At 53.0% G+C, this 5,742-nt stretch overlaps 1 pseudogene; it reads left to right on the top strand.

Annotated features, from left to right (window-relative positions):
* Window positions 1-3,418: 3,418 nt before the first annotated feature.
* Window positions 3,419-4,156, top strand: LOC105805829 (annotated as a pseudogene).
* Window positions 4,157-5,742: the final 1,586 nt, after the last annotated feature.

The raw sequence follows: 5,742 nt of genomic DNA, 5'->3' as shown, positions 1-5,742 counted from the left end.
TCTCCTCTCTAGTGATCCTGGAGGCGTTCCCCCTTGGGCTACTGGATCCCTCAACCGCACGCCTCTCTGTGCGTCGTTGGCCGCCGCCCCCCACGGCGGCGGCCAGTTGTGCGTGGGCAGAATTCTCTTCTCCTCGATGGGGGGAGGGGTCCGGGTGCCTACCGTGGCCTGCGCCTCCCCCATCTGAGTAGGGGGAGGGGCCGCGCTGGGCCGGGCCAGCGCTCCGGCAGCGAGGGGGCCCCCACGCGAGCGCCCCGTTGCCCGGCCACGGGTCGCCCGCCTGATGCTGGGGGGAGAGAAGAAATGTGGATCTCGTCTCTTTCCATGTTCTCGTTCTCTTGAGAGCGTGTGGTTCTCTGCCTGCGCCTGTGCCGGGCCGTGGACGGATGGGCGCCCACGGTGGCGTGCGTGGACTGCGTGTCGGGGCCGCCTGGCCTTTGGGGGTCGTTCCGCTGGGGGGCTTCCCCCCGGAGCGGGACCGGATTGGGAACAGATGCGATGGCATTAGGTGTGGCGGCGTTGGGGCTGACGGGTGTGGTCGCTCTGGGAGCCACGGTGGTGGGGCCGTGGCCCTGGGGAGGGTCGAGGGTGTGCCGGAGGCTCTTGGCCGGCTGGCGTCACGGGGGCGTGGCGGGACCGCTCTCGCGGTGGGGGTGGTGGGATCCCGTGGCGTTGTTTGCTCAGTAGCCCGGTTGCGTCCGAGGTCTCGGTCTTCTTTGGGCTCTAGTGCCTCACGGTTGGGGCTGCTTTTTGGCGGCGGCGCCTCTTTCTCATTTCCCGCCGCTACTGACCACCCCCGACGAATGTTCGCCCAACCTTGCTGCCTGAACCCCGGACATCGCTGCGACGGAGGGCGTCGCCTTGGCCGCCACTGCAGTTGGCGGTGTCCCTCTGGCGCCATTCATCGGTTGAACGGTCGGGGTGGCCTCCGCGGAACGGCGTGGGGGTGGCCGGTCCGCGTGCGCGTGGAAAGAAGGAGGTTCTCGGGAGCCGCGAGGAGGGTCGACGAAGGCTCAGCCGGTCGTCCCAGTTGCGGGACCGCCCTTCTGCGGAGACCACTGGCGGTGACATCCCGTGCATGTTCTGGGCAGTGGGCTGCTGTCTGAGGTTGCACCTTCTCCGTTCCTCGCGGTGGCCGGGGCCCCCTCCCGCCGTCGTCGCCCTTGTGCCGTGTACCTGACGGCCCAGCTCGCCACTGCCCTATCGCCGTCTTGTCCTCTCCCCGCCTGGCTTCCGATCCGGGGTGTCTGTGCCCCGGTGTGCGTCGCTCTGGGGCCCGTCGTGGCCCGCCTGCTCGCCCGTGGCGTCGTCGAGTGTCGGCGGTGTGTGGCGCCGTCGTCCGCCGCGGTGGCCGTCCTCGGTCGGGTCAGTGCTTTCGAAGTCGCCCGAGTGCTGGCCCCGGCGGTTTCGCTTCCCCTGCCGGCCGTCGGGCCGCTTCCCCCGCGCCTGGACGCCCGTGGGCGGGGCCGGGACGGGCTTCGGTCCGGCTCGAGCCCCCTTTCCTGGGAGGACCGGCGCGGGCGACTATGGCAGCAATGAGATCGGCCCCGGGGGGTGGGGCCCCGGGCCCGCCTCTCGGCGCCCGCACGGGCGGGCGAGCTCCCAGGGTGACGCGTTGCCGCGGGGGCGGTCGGTGTCTGCATCCGCAGCGCGTTAGCGCGCGGGACGCTCTTCTATCACAAGATTCTTGAAGTACACGAGAGATACAGGTGGTTTTGCTGTTTTAAGAAATGTGACTGTAAAAACTTTCATCTATAAATCCAGCATGCATTGAGTGTTTACTATGGGTCGAGCAGTGGGCTTGCTATTGACGGTAAAGAACAAAAGAGAGTCCTGCCCATTAAGTCTAGCAGAGCAGAAAAATGTGTAAGGAGGTTGTAGCAGCCACCCTGTGGAATGGCTGTCCCTCCATCCCTTATACCCTCCCCGCCCTTCCCCCTCTATGCCCAGGAGGCTGCTTCAGAGTTGTATCATGTGACTTGACCCTGAATGGGATGTTGACTCCTGTGGGGCCAAGGACATTGCCCCAGAAATGTGGGCCTATGACTAAGAGGTCTAATTTAGTCTGGGCAAGCCAGGTGAATAAAAGACTCAAAACCAAAAACGGTGGAGCAGCCACTTCTGCTTGTCGTGTCAGCTGAGAAGTAGAAATCAGTCTGTACGAAGAGTAGAATGCAGCAGACACAGTGAGGAGCAGCAGAAGGGGAGCAGAGAGAAAGAAAGAGAGGCTAGCTTCCCACCAGCTGTCGGTTCCAGACCCTCTCAATGACCAGCCACACTCCAACACTCCAGGGCTTGAGGCGCCCCTCATTTCTCTTTTCTGTTGACACCTACTCACATTGGGTTTTTTTTCTTTGCAACCAAGAGTTCTAACTAATGAGTGCAATTGTTATTGGTATGACAATTGAAGTGGGTACAGAACAAATTTTTACCTGTGTTATTAAGGTATAAATAGAGTAAAGGTGTGTCAATTGTATGTGATGATGAAATAGGCTAATAACTTATTTTGTTCTTAAATTCTTTCCACTATAAACTTTCCTATGCATCAGCATTTGCAAGACGTCAAGCTTTGGCACTGAGTGTAACAAGATGTATAACAATAACAACGGTGGGCAACTGTACTTGATGAAGAGCAAATTCAGGGAAAAGCAAAAATAGCTTACAGGCTATATTTTCTTTCATTTAAAATGGCTTTATTGTTGAGCTCATGGGGGAAATTATACTTTTATAATGCAGTTAATTTGTTTATTGATGTTCTCCTTACCAATAATAGAACTGTTTTTCAGCCTCTGAAAGATATAATGTAATCCAGAATTAGTAATTATAATGTAATTGAGAATTAGTAATGCCAGACAGCTTTTTCTAATTCATCTCTTTTGTGTGGACAGCACCTTAACATTCACGAGTTCATCTGCATTAGTCCCATTTATCTTCCCATCCTTCCAAAAAAAATTGAGCCCAGAAGGTATTATTGGCCCCATTTAACATGCAAGAGACTGAAGCTCTGTGGAAGTTTCAAAGCATGTCTGTAAATTCTTTGACACTTTCCATCAAGCAGAGGGACCCATATCCCCTCCCTTGGAACATGTGCAGCAGTTCTGACTCTCTCCATAAGTATAATATGGTGGAAGTGACCCTGTGTGACTTGTAAGGCTGGATTGCAAAGGGAAGTTGACTTCCACCTGCCTCTCTCCTGAGACAAGCACCTTGGGAGCCTGGGCCTTCATGGAAGAAGTCTTGCTACCCTGAAGCTGCCATGCTGGAGAGGCCACATGCAGGGACTGCACTGCGAGAGTGAGAGGTGCTTGAGGAGCCCCAGATATTCCAGTCCCAGCTATTTAGGTTTGGCCAGGCACCAAACAATATGAATTGAAAGGTCTTCAAGAACTGTAGTCCCCTTTTCTTTCTGTTCCAGCTGCCCAAGATGCTGAAGGGAAAGAAGGCCAAGGGCAAAAAGGTGGCTCTGGCCACTGCCGTCGTGAAGAAGCAGGAGGCCAAGAAGGTGGTGAACCCCCCCTGTTTGAGAAGAGGCTGAAGAACTTTGGCATTGGATAGGACATCCAGCCTAAAAGGGGACCTCACCTGCTTTGTCAGAAGGCCACGCTACACCTGTTTGCAGAGGCAAAGAGCGATCCTCTGTAAGTGGCTGAAAGTGCCTCCTGCCATTAACCAGTTCATCCAGGCCTTGGACTTGCCAAGCAGCTACTCAGAGAAGAAAGCTGCCAGCAAAGGGGATGTCCCCACTAAGAGACCACCTGCCCTTCAAGCAGGGGTCAACACTGTCACTACCTTGGTGGAGAACAAGAAGGCTCAGCTGGTGGTGATTGCACATGATGTGGATCCCATCTAGCTGGTTGTCTTCCTGCCTGTGCTGTGTTGGAAGATGGGGGTCCCTTACTGCATTATGAAAGGGAAGGCCAGGCTGGCGTGTCTAGTCCACAGGAAGACCTGCACCACTGTTGCCTTCATGTGGGTTAACTTGGAAGTCAAAGGAGCTCTGGCCAAGCTGGTGGAAGCCATCAGGACCAACTATAACGACAGATATGATGAGATCTGTCGTCTCTTGGGAGGCAATGTCCTGGGTCCAAAATCTGTGGCCTGCATTGCCAAGCTGGAAAAGGCAAAGGCTAAAGAATTTGCTACTAAACTGGGCTAAATGTGCACTGTTTTCTGTACATAAAAGTAACAGAAATTATCCTTCACCCAGGAAAAAAAAAAACTGTAGTCCCAGCCATTGCCTGTCACTGCGTGAGGACCAAAAACTGCTGAGCTGATCCCAGTCAACCCCAAAGCAGTGAAAGAAAATAAATGCTTGCTGTTTTATACCACTGCGATTGGAGTGGTTTGTGTTGGCACTCTTTAAGAGAAGTAACTTTCCCAGATCACCCAGGAATTTCCTGGTGGAGCTGGGGCTGGAAAATCAATTCATTCCAGTCAATGCAGTATTAACCAGACAACTGTTAGGCCCTGGGGACGAGGGAAGGTTAAAGTAGAGCCCAAGCCATCCTCCCAGTCTAGGCCTCCTCCTTCCACCTTCATCTCCATGGAAGCTCTTCCTCACTGGGGGTGGCTGGGATGGATGAGACCCACCACTGCTGGGTTCCAGAAGGAACTGGTGCCAGGGTGCTCTAGCCATTCCTCTGCCCCATGCTGTGTTGCAGGTGGCTCTGATACCATGGGGTGGTACCAAGCATGCTGGCAACGTTGGCTCTCTCATTGGTCCTGCTCTGATGAGTTGATGGCCTGTGTTTGAAACTGAGGGCAGGCAGTATTGCAAAGCTAGGTTGGTGCCATACAACCTGCCTGCAGAGTGTTGCTTGGTTCTGGTGAATTACACCCAGTTCCTTGCCTCAAGTTCTGTTGCATCTTCATGAAAGATGTGTTCTGGGTTCCAGCTGATCTTTTTAGCTAGCTTCTTTCCTAAGGTGTTTACCTGTTAAAATTCTAAATTTTCATCTGCTTCCTCCAAAGAGATTGATAAAAAGACATAAACTACATAAAAATTATTGTTGCTTGTATGTAATGAGCTCAGGGCTGCTGAGTGGCCCTTGCTCACGCAACATCCTGGGACTGTGCTGCAGGGGGCGCCAAATACGTAGACACCCCCTAACCCCCCCAGGGCAAATGGTGCTCAGACTACGGCTGTGCCAAGGCATTGTATTTCAGGTGAACACGGATTGCCATTTTCATTCCTGAAGTACAGGTAATGCATTGTCATGTAACATCCGTATGTTTCATAAATTAAGCCAAAAAATATTTACCAAGCATTGATTTTATTAAGTATCCTTTTTTTTTCTAGGAAGAAAAGAGAGCCAGCTTACTTTGACCTGTCATGAAATCAAAAATTAATCATTGCCAAATTTATATTTTTGTCTTGTTAGGGTTCCTTTATTCAAGGTATTCCTGTACAGAGGAAGAAGAGGAGAGGGATGGGAGAAGAGGAGGGAGGAGAAGGGGGGTGAGGAGGAGGAGGGGGGAGGAGGGGAGAAGATGTTTTGTTGGTAGTGAGGAGCTGCTGCCCTGGTTGTTGTGGTTTGTTATTTTGCTTTTGGTTTAAAAAAAAGATACCAATTGCATCAAATTAGGCAGTAAGCAATTGTGAAGCAGGCAGAGCCATGCATAAAGCAGATTTTCCTGAGTCTTTCACAGAACACCAATTCACCAAGATGTTAATAAGCATTTCCAAGAAAGATGTCTATTTTTCAGGTAAGTTCAGAACAGGCTGCATCTCCACTCCTGGTG

Source organism: Propithecus coquereli, unplaced genomic scaffold (genome assembly GCF_000956105.1).
Source record: "Propithecus coquereli isolate 6110/MARCELLA unplaced genomic scaffold, Pcoq_1.0 Scaffold134, whole genome shotgun sequence".
In the NCBI taxonomy this organism is placed as follows: Eukaryota; Metazoa; Chordata; class Mammalia; order Primates; family Indriidae; genus Propithecus; species Propithecus coquereli.
The sequence above is the reverse complement of the archived record's forward strand: the minus strand, read 5'-3'. Positions and strand labels throughout refer to the sequence as shown.